Here is a 16,060-nt window from a genome sequence, read left to right as displayed (position 1 = left end):
TTTCAACGCAGCGATTGATTTATGCAATACGACCGTTTCCAAGAGGTCAGAAATCTGATCACGGTGTGTGATGGGCTTTCCGGTGAAGGTCAAGAAGTCCCTGTAATTCCACAGGGTTCCAACATCATGTGCAACTCCGAATGCGTATCTGCTATCGGTTAAATATTCCTGTGATTCCCTTAGCCAATTTACATGCCTCAGTCAAGGCAAAGAGCTCCGCTGCTTGCTCTGACAGTTGAGAAGCGAGTGATCCCGCTTTGAATACCTCATGAGTAGTTACTACAGCATGCCCAATAAAATTCTGACCTATCTCCTTGCACCTGAATGCTGACCCATCCACAAAAAAAAAAACGCCATATTTGGATTCTGAAGTGGTGAATTCTGCAAGTCTTGTCTCGGCAGCACATTTCATTAATTACAGCGATACAATCATGTGGGTCTCCGTCTCCTTCTCTAGCATTAAGGACTTTACATCGTTTTATTGCAATGTTAGGCTTCTTCAATAACACAGTATTGTATCTGAGTCAACGTGTTGCCGACGTGTGTGCTGTCTTTTGCTCGGAAAGGATATTGCATGTGCGATCAGTTTGGTTCAGTCGCCATAGCCGATTATATCCCTGGACACTGCAACAGCCTTTTCAGCTGCAACCACAGCTCGCAGGCATTTACGTAATCCTGCCGCTACGAGGTCGAGCTTAGCCGAAAAATACGCTGCCAGTCTGAATTTTGCCCCATGATCCTGCAACAACACAGATGTCATGCAGCCATGTTTCTCATCTAACGTTTGATTGTTTGGATTCGGAATCCCCAGTGTCGGTGGACTTTGAAACGTCTTTTTGAATTCAACTCGGCCTCTGGGATCCATTGCAACGGACCTTGGTTCTGCTACCCTTTTCCATGGGCCATGTCACTTCAGGGCGCCTCAAGATTTGTGTAATGTGGGATAAACGTTCTTCAGTAGGAGCGTATGCCCCAAAAAGGACAGCAATTGTTTCTTCATGTGAGGCCTTGGAATTTGCTGAATTACTTGCACTGTGTCTTGACCAATGGCCTTCCCTTGATCAGATATTAAGTGACTGAAGGACTTCACCTGTTATTGCATAAATCGAAGCTTTGCGAGACTGGCTTTGTGCCCTTCCCTCGTGCAATGCAAAGGAACCCTTCTCACATTGTTCCTCTGTCGGTGCTACTGTTAAGCAATCGTCGACAGATTGCAGAAGCGCAGACCCACGGGTTAAAACAAGAATCTCCAGACCCCAAGGTAGAGCCTCATTATATATGGTGGGTGATTCACAGTAACATTGATAAAGTCGTGTGAACTCATAAGGTTTCCCTTTGAATGAAAGAGCGAACTAGAATTGACTATCTGGATGCACCGTTACACTAAAGAATGTATTTGCTAAATCCACAGCAGGGAACCATTTACTGTCCCGTGGAAATTGAACTAATACAGTATAGGGTTTGGGAACGTTTGATGCGCGCGGGACAACATTGTTATTTACTGCCTGCAGGTCTTGAACAAACCTCCATTCCTCCGGTTCACTTGGATTTTTTGCCTTTTTGATCAGAAAAATGGGAGTTCTCACCGGTGAGTTTACACAGGGGATTATCTCTCTAGCCTTTGGGAAGGATTGAAAGACTGTAGTAACTACGTACATGGCCTCGAGTTTTAACGGGTATTGTGCCCTTCAAGGACGATACTCCGACTTCGGTGGTTACTCATATTGGTTCACAACCTCGTATAAGCCCCAAATCATGTTTGCCTTTTACGCAGAATTCAGTAGGAACCGTTAGTAATCTTGGGTCTGAGAAGTTTATCTTAGGAAAACGCCAGGCCAGCCTTCTAGGCTCTTCAGGGCTAGCGGTGGTTACCTCGACTGTTCTATTGCCTGAATTGGACAAATTAATTTCTTCCTATATGTCCGCACATCTGCATTAAACCACATACCCACATCGTCCCAGAACACCCAACATTTCGTTCTTTATGCCTTCAGTACCCATGGCCCCAAGTCCTGCCACCAGTCACTGGACAACTTCGCCAGTAACACGCGAGGAGCATAGCCTTCCATATCAAAAGTACTGAGTTTACTTGCCGTCACAGGTACTTGACATAAGTTCACACTGACTGCACATCTGCCATCCCTTCAATAAAATTCGCACAATAACAACTGACCCGGTTTAACCAATCTCCTGAACCAATACTTCTCTTATGGTTCCTCAGGGTCATCGTGGTGCATGTGTGCTGTGCAGTGCAGCATATTCCCACAAAACAATCCGTGTTAATAGGATTAACATGGTTACCTACTTCCAGGGCGAGTGAATTGCTCAATGAACTCATTGCTCTCTGGCGTATTCGCCACTCATAGACATACACCAGGGGTCGTGGGTTGTATTTTGCAGTTTACACTTGTGAATCTTCCCTTTGAATTGCCTGCAAGCCCGTCGGAGTACTGAGCAAATACAACCCCAGTCTCACTGTGAGATCCCGAGCCATCAAATGTAAAGGACAGAATTCCGCTAACAAAATTGAGAATTAGAATTTTTACACATTACTGATTTCACACAATATGGGTGCGGTAAAACTCTCTCATATCACGACGCCTGATGCCTCCATTGAGTTCAGAAACATTCCACTCATCGTTATTGGCGTCAACTCTCAACTGTCTTGATTTGAGGAGTGAATGTGCTGGCCATGTATCTACCAAAAAGGTAACTGGTGTACCTTCCACATATAACATACAGGTAGGCATTGACAAATACGCATCATTGTTATATTGAACATATTGTCCACACTTCGCAATCTTAATGTTCAATGTAGAGTTGGGACACATCTCAGTGCCCGTTAGGTAAGTAGAAGTGATTAGCATAAGGGATTCTCCGTTGCCAAGTATAAAGGAAAGCGGTTTAGCTGTACCTTGTGGCCTGCCCACCTCAACCTCAGTCGTCCCCTGTCAGTCACCATGCTGTCCAGCCCCCAGGACCGATTGAGGCTGTCTGTGCGGGCATTGTCTCGACCAGTGGTCCATTGCTCCGCAAACAAAGCACCAGCCAGATCTATCTCTGAAAGTGCACTTCCACGATCCCTTCCTCTTTTGCAAGCTCCACCTGTGCCTCTCTCTTTTCCCGCAGTTCCTCCCTCCAACGGCTGAACGACCATTTGCATAATAATAAGCTGAGGTTTATGTGATTGCTGTTCCATCTTTAGTTTCCTGTTATGGTTCTCTTGAGCCAGCGATTTTTCAGCATGTACCACGTATTGTACTATCTAATTCAGCTTTCCAGGGTCCCAGGTGATACACATATATTGTTACCTATTTTGTTGTTTCGTACTTCATTCCATTGATGAAGCTGCTCCTCAGGTGTGCCTCATACGGTGTGATCTCTGCCGTCGTTTTGTCCTTGGGTGGTATCAGTCCACCATAGACGTTATCGACTTTCGTCAGGCGCTTAATGTACTGGGACATTGTCTCGACTTCTTTAGGGATTCTTGCTTCAATTAATTGTGGGTACGATATGCTATTGGTGATTCAGCAGACCCTGAGGCGGCGACCGTTGACTTGGAATCTTCGCGAAGTGGATCTTGTAGGAGGGCTGGAGCTCTTCGAGGGCACCCATTAAGGTCAGGATCTGATCCAGTCTTAAGACACTGTACAGCTTCATTAGGTTGTTTTCCGTGTGTGTGTGTGTGCATGTGCGCTGGTGTTTGTACCTGTACTTGATCTATCTTTTATTCGAGATTTTCTTTCCCTTAAATCAGGCTCAGCCTTCAACATGTTATAAGCACAGGTTCTATTTTACCCTTCCGTTTCTCCTTCTCTCTCTCTCCTCCAACGGTGACCTCAACATTTGCAACTGCATGTTACTAAAACTTCCTTCCTCCAGAAAAACACATTCCTTGATTTACATTTTTAACTGCTTTACTGAAACTGGGCCATAATTATTCAGCATATATTGTATTTTTTCTTGACCATTCTGAGTTGTCTGTCGACCCTCTTTTTGTTCGCTCTTGCTGGAGCCGATTTTCATGGATATTGGAAAAGTGTTCATCTCTCTCTGTCTGTCTGTTGTCTGTATATCTGTTTATCTCTCTCTCTCTCTCACACACACACACACGATACCATAATCTTCTCTTTGCCAATATAACTTGCTTTTACCTCAGGAGGTCCCCTCTCATTGGGCGCGACGTCTCATTGCCTTGGTTTTCACAAACCAAGAACCCACGTAACTGGTACAGCTTTGGCGACTCCAACGCTGCCCATGGTGGCTCCAAGTCTCAAACCACCGTTAATCTTGCTATCTCTTAACCTCTCGAGAGACGGCAATCCTTTCCCTTGAGTTTTACTCGAATACCGCGCGAGAGTTCACTGGTCCCTCTTCCTGCTTCATTTATTCTCTTCGAACGAGTCTCTATGTCGGATTACTTTAGCCACAACTTTTACCTTGACCCTATTCGATTCGGAACGCGACTCTGGGGCGATCCACTTACCCCAATCCTCTCACGCAAAGGGGCCAATTCAGCGCTGGAGATGAAGTGAAAGACATTCAAGGCAGTGGCGCGTACACCTCCTGGGAATCTTCAAAATCTTACCCAGTCGCAGGGTCCCAGGCGAGCCCCCTAGTTTACTGCCGTGGAATTTCAATCGACTCGACGCAAATGCTACCAAGAGCAAATAAAAAGTTTATTTTTGAAATTTGCAGAGTGTTCCCGACACATTTGCAAGACGCCTCATGAAATGGACGCCTGACGGTTTTCATATATTCCCTTTATACTATATATTGCCTTGCCTTATCACACCTCAAGCCAGGAACCTGGATCAGTCGTGTTCCTTTCCACACATGGAGTTGCTTTTTCTAATTCATTGACTGCTGATATAATAGATTATTGGCCTTGAGAGTCAGCTGTAAATTAGTTTGAACTTTACATTTTTTCTGTCTTTTTGCAAAGTTAGGTCCATACTTCTTTGTTTCAACCATGGTTTCACAGATTTCACACTAAATGATAATTTTCCATTACAGGGGATCAGGCTGACAGTGACTCAATAAGTGTGATGGAGTGAAGATGATAGTGACACAATGAGGGTGAGGTGTCAGCGTGGTAGTGACGCAGACTGTGTGAGTGGATCAGTCCGATAGTTACGCAGTGAGGGGGGTCAGAGTGACAGTGATGCAGTAAGTGTGAAGTGGTCAAGGTGACAGTGAAACACTTCGTGTGAGGGGTCAGTGTGACAGTGACGCAATAAGAGTGAGTGGTCAGGCTGATAGTGACGCAGTAATTGCAAGGAGATCAGGCTGATAGTGATGCAGTAAGTGTTACTGTGTCAGGCTGATCCTGACGCATAAGGTGGAAGGGGCCATGGTGATAATGACGCAGTAAGTGTGATGGGGTCAGGCAGAGACTGATGCAGTGAGTGTGAGACAGTCAGGGTGATAGTGAGGGAGTAAGTGTGTGCGTTCAGGCTGGTAGTGACACAGTAAGTTGTGTCCGTCAGGCTGATCGTGGCCAATAAAAGTGAGGTGTTCGGGGAATAGTGACGCAGTAAGTGTGAGATGTCAGGCTGTTAGGGATGCGGTAAGTGTGAAGGGTCAGTCTGATAGTGAAGCAGTATGTGTGAGGGGGTCAGGCTGATAGAGACGCAGCAGGTGTGGTGGGGTCAGGCTGTTAGGGATGTCTGGCTGTTAGGGATGCGGTAAGTGTGAGGGGTCAGTCTGATAGTGTCACAGTATGCGTGAGGGGTCAGGCTGATAGTGATGCAGTAAGTATCCGTGAGTGAGAGTGATCCTAATGCAGGAAGTGAGAGGGGACAGGGTGATAGTGACGCAGTGAGTGTGAGGGGGTCAGCGTGATGGTGACGGAGTAAGTGTGAGTGTTTAGGCTGATATTGATGCAGTAAGTTGAGGTCGTCAGGCTAATACTGGCCAGTAAGTGTTAAGTGAAAGGGTGACAGTGATGCAGGAAATGTGAGGAGTCAGACTGATAGACACGGTGAAATTGTGAGGGGTCAGGCTGATAGTGATGCGGGAAATGTGCGAGTGTCAGGGTGATAGTGACGCAGTGAGTGTGTTGGGAGCAGAGTGACAGGAACGCAATAAGTGTGAGCGGCTCTGGATGATAGTGACAGGTCAGTATGAGGGGGAGGATGGTAGTGATGCAGTGAGTGTGAGGTGTCATGATGACACTGAAGCAGACTGTGTGAATGTGTCATTGTGATGGTGACATGGCAAGTGTGATGGGGTCAGGGTGACAGTGACGCAGATGCTTTCAGGGGGTCAGGTTGTAGTGATGCAGTAAATGTGAGGGGTCAGGGTGATAGTGACGCAGTGAGTGTGAAATGTCAGTGTGATAGTGAATCAGAACATTTGAGGGGCCAGGCTTATAGTGACGCAGTATGGGCAAGGGGTCAGGGTAACAGTGATATCGATGCACTCACAGGGCCAGGTTGTAGTAAAGCTGTAAGTATGAGTGTCTCAGGCTGATAGTGATGAAGTAAATGCGAGGGGCTATGGCGGACAGGGATGTAGTAAGTTTGCAGGGGTAGTGTTAGAAGTGACGCAGTAAATGTGAGAATTGAAGCTGATAGTGACGCATTACGTTTGAGGGGATCAGGCTGATCTTGACGCAGTAAGTGTGACGTTGTCAGGATGATAGTTACGCTGTAAGTATATGGGGGCACAATGATCTTGACGCAGTAAGAGTGGGGAGTCAGGGTGATAGTGACGCAGTAAGCATGAGTGGATAAGTCTGATAGGGACGCAGTATATGTGAGGGAGTCAGCCTGGTAGTGGCGCAGTATGTGTGAGATGGTCAGGCTGATATTGATGCAGTGAGTGTGTTGGGGTCAAAGTGATAGTGACGCAATAGGTGTAAGCGGTTCAGGATGATAGTGACACAGTGGGTGTGAGACAACAGTGTGATAGTGACGCAGGAAGTGTAAGGGGTCAGGATGACAGTGACACTAAGTGTAAGGCCCTCAGTGTGATAGTGCCGCAGCAAGTCTGGGGTGTCAGGGTGTAAATGACGTCATAAGTGAGAGAGGGGCATTGCGATAGTGAAGCTGTAAGTGTGAGGGGGTCAGCCTGATAGTGACACAGTCAATGTGACGGGACAGTGTTTTAGTGACAAGATAAGAGTGAGGCGTCAGTCTGATACTGACACAATAAATGTGATGGAGTCAGGCTGATAGTGACACAGTAAGTGTAAGGAGTCAGGGTGATAGTAACATAGGAAGTGTAAGGGCGTGACTTATAGTGACAAAGTAAGTGTTTGGCAGTCAGGCTGATAGTGACACAGTCAAAATGAGGGTCTCGAAATGAAAGTGGCGCAGTAAATGTGAGGGCGCCAGATGGATAGTGATGCAGTAAGTTTGAGGCGTTCATGCTGATATTAAGGTGGGAAGTGTGAGGGGTCAGGTCTATAGTGATGCAGTAAGTGTCGGCGGGTCAGGCTGATAGTGATGCATTCAAAGACCAAATATCCAAGTCTCACTGTAGTGCTGAATAGCGAAACTCCTCAAGGCTAAGACAAAAATCAATAGTTCTCATCCTGGTCATAAATCACAGTGCTTCATTTTAAAATTGTCCTCTCCTGCTTCTAGATTCACCAATGAGGGAACAAAATTTAATTGCACCACCCTGTTTATCTCTTCAAATATTTTGCAACTCTCCATGAGATTACCTCTCTTGTTTTGAAACTGTTAAAAAAATTTCAATTCAGAGGACTCACGTTCATCCATGATATCAAGGCTAATCACCATTCGTGGTATTCCTCATATGGCATTAGTATCTTTCCTAAATTGAGGATTATAATTCCTCATACTGTAGTCCAAGTGCGGTCGAACTGACCCACCATACATTGGAAATAATGCTTCGTTCTCGTGCCCTGAAATCCTTCTGTAGCTTTCACATCAGACTTCTACAACTGCTACTAGACTTCAATGACTTATTAAAAACTTCTCCAAGATGCATTTCTAAACATCTGTACATTAGACTTTCTACTTCAAACCTTCGACAAATAATCTCCACACATTTCCCTCCTGAAAAGTATGATAAAGTCAAATCGTTGCTATTTATTAATCATGAGGGACATGGATAGGTTCACTCGTCTCGTCAAGGTGTTTTTCGGCTGGTGAGGAAGTCAAAATTTAGAAAATATCGGTTTAAAATTAATGGGTAAGGAATTAAAAGGGACGTCAGGGGCAACTTTTTTCAGACGCGTCCAGAATGAGCTGCCAGAGAAATTGTTGGAGACTGGTACAACTGTAACATTTAATGGCATCTGGATGGATATATGAGTAACAAGATTTAGAGGGATGTGGGCCAAATGTTGGCAAATGGGACCTATTAATTTAGGGTAACTGTCCACCATGGTCATGTTGGAAAAAGGGCCAATTTCCGTGTTGTATTTTTCAAGGACTTGATGACTCTAGAACTACCGGAAAAACTTTGCAAATAATTCCGTCAAGACGATTTCAAGTTCCAAATCTTTGGTTAATCTTCCTCTCTTGTGCTCACAAGTTCATTACCTGATATCAGAACATACGGATTAGTTGCTGGATGCATTCCTGTAAATTGGTTCTGCATTCTTTCTAATTATAATATTTTTCTTACAAATGTAGCTGGTGTTTATGGACTTAGCATCAATTTTTCTAATGCCATATGTCGATGAATTTTAAAACACAACAGCACATCTAATTTGGCACCAGATGATGAGCAATTGAGTCAAAATCGATCGGACGCAGTGAGACAATGACCCTGTCTTCGTGGTGTACATCCGTGACTCTATAATTCGACGAAAAATCATTCCCACAACTTCAGCTGTGTCAGAATCTAGTTTGTGGTGAAAGCCTGTCAATCTGCTAAGGTAACGTTCGTCTGGGTCTCTGCAAAGGAGTTGGCGAAATCTTTGGGTCTTGACAATTTGTTCTTCCAACAAATGAATTCAGTTGTTTTACTATTAAAATTGATAACATTCCCGCAGCTGTGATGGCTGAGAGGTTAAGGCGTTGGATTTGAAATCCAATGGGGTCTCTCTTCACGATTCGAATCCTGTTCACAACGCAGAATCTTTTAAAAGTCTTTAATTGTTTTGCTGGATTTCGTGGAGCTTGAGCTTTGCATTCAATCGAAAGTAAATTTTCAACTGTGAAGAATCCGAAGTAGTTTCAAGACTGACCCAGTCATCTAATTGAATAAATTATATGTCGAGACACAAAAAGCCACCAACTTCCAACACGAATCAGTTTCAACACATTTGTCGAACTATCGTGAAATTTGGATGTTTGGGGTGGGGTGGGGTGGGGCGCGTTGGAATTAAGTAAAACAAGAAGCAATGCAATACATTTACCTGCAGGTGATGAATTTTTTTAGGATCAGTTGAAAGTCAAGCTGAGAAAGTTCGACCTAATTTACAGCTGACTCTCAAGGCCAATAATCTTTTATATCAGCAGTCAATGAATTAGAAAAAAACAACTCCATGTGTGGAAAGGAACTCGACTGATCCAGGTTCCTGGCTTGCGATGTGAAAAGGCAAGGCGATATCAGCGGAGTAGAATTTTATGGAAATATTAGAAATGGAATGTTTACGGTCTTCTGCTGTCCACATTCGTTAGATACTGTGCATTAAGAACTGAAATTGAAAATTAACGATGAAAATCAGACTTAGCCCTCTGCTTGTGGTGTAGCATTGTTCAGAACAAAAGGTTGTTGTTGACGTTAAAATTGACCAAAATAATCGATGGGGATCTTATCCACGGCCTTCGTTGGAGCAGTTGTTTTGGAGAGCTCAGCTTGAAGAACCAAATGCCAATTATTCATCCTGGCTGTCTGAATTGCTTAGTTAAACATACTCCCAGTTTAATGAAAAAAACCTTTGCTATCAGAGTTATATGTTTTCATGTCAGCATGTTCCGATATGAGAAGACCCTTATGAGTACATGTGACTTAAATTTTGACTCTAACGTCAGCGATGTTGACACATTTCTGCACCAAAATAGGCACTACCATTGGTACCAAATCAAACTGAACAAAGGACTAGTCACTTAGACATTTCCTGTCTGCAGACTCTGCCAATGGATCGTTCAGGCCCGATGTAGGAATAGGGCGTGGTGACATCTGTTCGCAAGTGGATCACTTTATTCTTGCTCACGATCCATAAACCGTAATTCATTTTGAACTTCTTAGCCATCAGCATGATAAGTGGTACATAATGCACAGGTTTGCTTCACGAAACAAAGAGCGAAATCTTATTCAATGCAGACGCAAATTCAAGTTGTCCCTGGTCGACCAGAAGACAGATATCGCGAAACAAAGTGGGCGGCACGGTGGTATGTGGGCGGCACGGTGGTATTGTGGGCGGCACGGTGGTATGTGGGCGGCACGGTGGTACAGTGGTTAGCACTGCTGCCTCACAGCGCCTGAGACCCGGGTTCAATTCCCGCCTCAGGCGACTGACTGTGTGGAGTTTGCACGTTCTCCCCGTGTCTGCGTGGGTTTCCTCCGGGTGCTCCGGTTTCCTCCCACAGTCCAAAGATGTGCAGGTCAGGTGAATTGGCCATGCTAAATTGCCCGTAGTGTTAGGTAAGGGGTAAATGTAGGGGTATGGGTGGGTTGCGCTTCGGCGGGTCGGTGTGGACTTGTTGGGCCGAAGGGCCTGTATCCACACTGTAATATAATCTAATCTAATCTAAAAAAAAAAGAAAACAATCAATGTTTTCTGGGAGTCAAAAAGATGTACTGGAAGAATGGAAACATATATTTGGAACTAAAGTCACATACCACTTCCACAGACTAAATGTTCTTGAACCGTTATCTTAATTTGACCTTCATGTCCACCATTGCTGCAAAAATTATCTTAACAACTCAGAACTTTGTGTTCTTTGATATTCTCTCCTCCATGTTTCTGTTGATTTTGAAACTAAAACCGAGCAATAGTAATGCACCCTATTTTACTGGCAAAGATCAGAAGAAGATCAATTTATAAGAGAACAGAAATAAACCTACGTCTGTCTTTCGAGAGAAAATAGTTACCATTTCGACTTCAAAAAGTCTTCTTCAGAAGTCTGCACAATGAACTCGAAATAGTAGACCGAACATGAAAAAAGAAGCCAAAATGCCGCGAATACACCACCCGCAAGTGCATCACGTCCTACTCGAATATGCCGGATTACTACTATCAACATCAGTGGAGAACGGAACAAAGCTCATCCTGCAGCTGTCAACCTATTATGACGTAGTTTGTAAAGTCAGAAATATGATGAGGTAAAAAGCGGGATGAAAGCGGGATATAGGAAGTCTGAAAAAAGCAAGTGCGTGCTTTGCTTTGAAGAAGGTTGGCAGTGATGATAATGGAAATTAACTACAGTAAGGGGGGCTTAATTAATACTCAGAATCGTTGCAACACACAGGGACGCAATTCTTTTTGCTAGGTTTCTGTTCTGCCATTTTATAATCACGACTGCTGTCGGGTTTGGTTTCCATTCCAGGCTTAGGTGACAGCCTGATGGAAGTTTGCACATTCGCCCAATTTCTGTGTGGTTGCTCTGGTTTGCTGCCACATTCTCAACATTTGCAGGTTATTTGGAATCGCCATTGAACGCAAGCGGTTACATAGACAGTGATGTGTCTGGATAGGACGTACTTCAATGGATTTTTGTGAACTTAAATAGACAGAGTGGGGTTAGTCTGCTGTTTCCTGGGTGAGCTACATGGACAGAGAGTGGTCAGGGTCTTCTTCCCTGAGGGAGATACATTGACAGAGTTTGGTTAGTTGCTCTTACCTGTGTCAGTCACACAGATACAGTAGTGCCAGTCTGCCCTTCCTTGGACGAATTTCTTTCACAGAGTGGTGACAGTCTGCTCTTCCCTGCCTGAGTGAAACAGATAGAGGGGGGTCAGTATTCTCTTCCCTCGATAATTTATGTTGACAGTCTGGCTTCCGTCTGCTCTTCCCTGGCGAGTTACATTGGTAGAGTGGGGTTATTGTTCATTCATTGGGTGAGTGCCGTAGACAGAATGGGATCAGTCTGCTCTTCCCTGAGGGAATTACATTTGTAGAGTGGGGTCAGACTGCTCTTCAGTGAATGACTTATATTGACAGTGTGGGATCAGTCTGCTGAGTTACACTGAGAGTGTGGGGTCAGTCTGCCCTTCCCTGGGTGAGTAACACTGACTGAGTGGTGTCAGTTTGCTCTTCCCTCAGTGAGTTACATTGACAGAGTGGCGCCAGGAGTGGCGTCTTTGAGGAGTTGACAAAAGTAACTCGTCCCCTACATCTTTGGGATAATTAGGGATGGGCAGTGAATCTTATCTCATTGAAAGACAACTGTGTCCCAGAAATGCATTTCTAATAATTGCATGTACTAATTCGACAGTGCAAGCGGTCGGGAATAACTTGAGGAGAGGTGCAGGGTAGAACAATTAAAGTCAAATGCACTGATGCCGAGGAGACATGACACAAGATGTGAGTGTGGAGCTGATGGTGCAAGGCTCAGTGTCAGTGCTATTGGTTCAGCATTTATTTCTCACTGTTCGCAATGACTCACACACCACTGCTGTCAATTCACAATAATGGGCCTGTTCATCTTGGTTTGAAAATCCCTGCGTGTGTATTAATGTGGTTAATGGGACGCGAGAGGAGATGAGCACATCCTCTTTATTCTGACAGTTGAAACAGATGAAAATATCTGTTGGATGCCAATGCAAGAGGATACTGTCTTTTTCTGTGCCTCTTCAGTGGGGAATGCTCAGTATTGAAATGTCTGTTTTTGCACAAGCAGAGTTTGATTGCCATTTATACGGAGCAACGCTAATACAGAAAATGCGTTTTCGAATTCCTGTGATCAAGTGGTTCAGACATTGCACATATGGACGACAAATCTGGCTTTTAACGTGACGCCGTGGCTTAGCTGGTGAAAGCACCTCCCATCACACTGGTACCTGCTCATTGTATTGAAAGCTCGTTATTTCTCGCAAGTATTATGTTGCTGATCGAAACACTCAGTGTCCTGTTTGAATTGCTATATTTTTTGATTTTGTCTTCCGGCTTCATTTTCCAGGTTTAAATCCAGTAGTGTATGTTGCTCTTTTTAACTACTATTTTAACCTGGAGATTCCTACCGCAGTTCCACAAGCACTTCTGCTTCTCATCCTCTTATTCTCATTCCTTTATTTCCAGTTTGGTGGAAATTAAGTGGTGAAGCAGGAGACACTGCAGCATTCCCGGGGAATGTAGTGGTAATGGCACTGACACCACGACCTGATCACCCTCATTCTCTGCTGTCACCATTCATTGGTTGTACACTAACAGTAAATGAATCCTTGTTCTTCTTCAGCTATCATGTAATTACTTTCTTTTTATGTTGGATAAGGAATTCAACTTTAACTTCGAAAGGGTCTTTAGATTTTGAGGAAGAAATGTCTCCTTGCTTCAGGTCGAAGTGACAGACGCATTATACAGAGAATGTGAGACTCATTCGACAGATTCCAGCCAGGCGTCAGAAAGCCTCTCAGCAGTTCGAATCTCAAGCTGTCTCTGACTGTCAGGCTTTTCAAAGAGCAGAAATAAGAAATGAGGGATATGGACAGCTAGAGTGTCGGAGAATGTTAAAAATGCCCAGTGGGATACAGAGAGAAATATAGAAAAACAGAGACACGTATTGAGGTAGACACTGGAAGAAACAATTCTCCATTCGACGTGACTGCTAAATAACAGAAAGCAAAAGGAAATGTAGCCACTAAAACATAGCCTTCCACCAGCTCAGGCAAATTAAAGTAGCATGACAACTTATTAAGTTCTTTTAAGATTGTAAATTCGACATTTGTAAGCTCAAGAGTGATTTTGATAAATGCAATGATTCGACAGGTAAGATTATCATTTTCCCAACAGTATAATGTAGAAATCAATAACTAACCTGCTTCTGTCGCTCTAAAAAAAATCTGTTTCTCTCTGCAGATGTTGCCAGGTGCAGCGGGTTTCTCTATCAAGTCTCGTTTTTAGTTCAGATTTCCAAAACCTGCATCTTTTTGATTTTTGATAACCTGGCACAAACCAAGCATTACCAGGATCGGACCAGTGGTCAGAAATACTGCTACCACGATATACTTGCCCAATAAAACATTCATTCCCTGTCCGAAAATAGAACTAATGTCATGGCAGTTCTAGTTCCAAATCCTACCTACGAGATTACACTGAATGAAGACAGACGCTCTTGCACTTATTCTCAATGAAATGGCTTTTCCCTTTCATTTCTGATCAGTTTCACTGCAGATTGTTTTCTATTCGTCTTCACGTTTTGCAGAATGGAAAAGTCCATTTGGCCCATGGTGCAGTCTGGTTTAAAGACATTCATCTATTCTATTCCCAGTTTCCAGCTTTGGTCCATAACCTTATGTGTTCTGATGTTTCCAGTGCAAATGGCAGTGAGGTTCTCACTTTGATCTTAGATGACACAACAATGGGATTGAAGTTTGACATAGTCACACTGTGTTATTACCCACGTCGTGTCTCCAACAGAAAGAGACACACAAGAGTGGCAGAGTTGTCAGGATTTGACCAGCTCCTTGTGCTTCACTTCAGCTGTCCGCTCCAACATGCAAGTTCAACCGCTAAAAGGCAGCTTTTGGTTAAAGCAAAGCCAGTTCTACAGACAATGAGAGACATTCTAGCTCTGAGCTAGAATTTAAAGTGGACGAAAGAAACAGTAAATTCGAAAACCCAAACCCTTCCGTTCCTGACAGACAACAGGATGCAGCACGCTGCATCCTCGTGATTTTAAATGCGAACCGACAATCCCCGAACTCGACATAAAAGGCGTGTTACCAATTCCGTCACTGACCCAAAGATCAGGTTTGGCTGTGACAGTTTGTCTATTTGAAATGTAAACGTCCACATCATGGAAACAGCAATCACAAGGTGAAAAATCAGCAAATATAATCACCGTCACTGTTTCACTTGGAATTCCACACTCTGTGAACCGTTACCTTTCGCTGTACTTTCATATTTGAAGTTTTTTACATTCCAGACCATGAACTAATTCAGCAAGAAACCACTGGTCATTTCGAGCCCGTCATCCGGAATGAGGCGAGTTGAACGATGCCTTTCTTGTTGTCGACACATCACCACAGCTCAAAACGAGCTCGTGTTAGCATCAGTCTTTACTTAACTTGCTGCAGTATATCTGCTGAACAACTTCAGATTATCACAGCATTGCCTTCTTCACATTGAAACCAAGGGTGATAATATGAACCGACTTGGAAACTTGGAGAGAGAAACGTTACTGAGAAGACGATTATGACGTGAAGAGCAGGCACAGACGTTTGTACAGGTCAGGTCCCAAATGCTATTGCAGTATCAATGGACATCCCTGCATACGAGACTGAGTTTATATTGCCCAGAACAGACTTTAATTCCCAGTCAGGAAGTGAAGATTTAATTCTCTTCTTGTGAGTTATCCGAATGAAAACTAAATCCTGATTGCACACAGAACACACACACGGAGCCTGCCAGAGAAATTCAGTCATCGATCAGCATCTGTCTGGAAGGACAATGGCAGCAAATACAAGTGAAAGCTATCACCGCAATTATCCATACAAAGATCTCGCGTTTCCCAGTTGAAAATATCTCGCTGTTCCTTCAATGTCACGAGGTCTAAATCCTTGCCTCGTGGCATCATGCCTGTAACCTCGGTACTGAGGACATCCAGGGTTTTGCGAAGTAACTCAAAATCTCAATCTCTCGGGTAATTAGGGATTGACGGTGCATCCCATCCCATTGAGTAATGCCTTTATCCCAATAATACGTTTCCTAAAGCTGCAGTTTCTAAGGGAACACTTGCAAGCAGTCGGGAATAAGTTGAGAAGTGGAACGGACGAGGGGAAAATATTCAAAGTTTGTGCGAAGATTTGTAGCTCGGGTGCTCGTTGTTGTGGTTCTGTTCGCCGAGCTGGAAGTTTTTGTTGCAAACGTTTCGTCCCCTGGCTAGGCGACATCATCAGTGCTTGGTACCCAATATACCAACCACTACAGCGGACGGCTGAAACTGACAACCGGAAGCGGCAGGGACAGACC

Source organism: Chiloscyllium plagiosum, unplaced genomic scaffold (genome assembly GCF_037043375.1).
Source record: "Chiloscyllium plagiosum isolate Xiang-an unplaced genomic scaffold, Cpla_swu_hap1 HiC_scaffold_14, whole genome shotgun sequence".
NCBI lineage: Eukaryota > Metazoa > Chordata > Chondrichthyes > Orectolobiformes > Hemiscylliidae > Chiloscyllium > Chiloscyllium plagiosum.
Note: the sequence above shows the minus strand (reverse complement) of the source record.